Raw genomic sequence first — 1438 nt, 5'->3', positions numbered from 1 at the left:
TGTGTGTGTGTGTGTGTGTGTGTGTGTGTCTGTAAAAATATTCTACTTCATAATTTTTTCCGAATATTTTTCCCACACCATGATGATACTAGAGTTAGAATTGCGATAATTTTTACTTAAAGACTGTTAAAGATTTCCTTTGCTCATGGATTTTAATTTTTGATTCACCAATGCGAAAGCGAGGCTGTTGACTGCTGATGACTTTTTGAAATAACAGTTTGGTAATTGGAAAGTAATAACATATGATATCAAAACCGAGTGAATCTGTGCTGTTGTTTATTAGTGATACTTTGAAATACTTTGTAATTGAAATATTGTTGTTCCACAACAGTAAATTGGAAAATTCTTCAATTTTGATGATTATTTCGCCAAGAAATGAAAAAATTCTATTAGTATATAATTGACTTTTGGTTAACAAGTCTCCTGGTTGATTGCCTAGTAAATTAGTTTTGGGATACTTAAAAGTAATTCTATGGTGTTCATAGAGTTAAAACGCGAATTCTAAAGTCTATATTTAATCTACAATTAATCTCAGATTCTGTGTTCATAGAATCTAATGTGTTGCAATTTAATGTGTTGCAATCTAATGTGCTGTAATTGTGTTTCTTTCTATCTTTTATCTTTTATTTATTTCGATCATTTGACTGCGGCCATGCTAGGTTACCGCCTTTTGTGTGCGTTTATTATACTATGAATAGTGTTTTGATTCATTGAGATTTTTTGATGTTTGTACAAAGATGGAGTTTGAAGTTAAACTTTTAGTTTGCTTTAAAGACAATATGAATATGCATTTAACTAATTTGCTATGCATATATCAATGTGTATATATTTTATATACTAATGTATTTAAGCATGTATATATATATCGTCGGCTCCAGCTCGTATCTGAGCACTGGGTTCGACAGTTTCCATCCAGTCTCCTCGGCTGGTTTTTATACTGAAAGTAACTTAGAAGTCCAGGTCGGTGGTGAAAGAGTCGTGGGCAGAACTACCGTCGACATTGGGCCTTTTGAGACAAATTAGAACGACGAAGCCATTCGTTGAATAAATTGTTTGAGGTGATTGAGGCTGCGCGACGGCCACTCACTTGGACAGGAACTTCTCCACTGCCGTTCAAGAATTGAGATGTGCAGTCTTGATGAGGCTGGTTGCAGCGAGCTGCCGGAGACTACTCGTCTTTGTCACGCCTGGCCACCAGGTGTTGCCCTCTTCCGAAGGAGTCAATCCTTGGGGCTTGAGATAACCCTCTTCCGCTTGCTCCGCCGTTGTGGTCTTGATGTTGGTGTTTGGTCATGTTGAGTCTGGGACCTCATCTTCAACCTTGCCGCCATGGGTGGCCCTACCAGGAGTCTAAGGGTCCAGACGGTATCGCTCTCAGAATCATTGGAACACACAAGCTCTTCCACAACGACAGTGGACTACCATTGGGAGATATGTA

The sequence above is a fragment of the Octopus bimaculoides genome, chromosome 18 (assembly GCF_001194135.2).
Source record: "Octopus bimaculoides isolate UCB-OBI-ISO-001 chromosome 18, ASM119413v2, whole genome shotgun sequence".
NCBI lineage: Eukaryota > Metazoa > Mollusca > Cephalopoda > Octopoda > Octopodidae > Octopus > Octopus bimaculoides.
The sequence above is the reverse complement of the archived record's forward strand: the minus strand, read 5'-3'. Positions refer to the sequence as shown.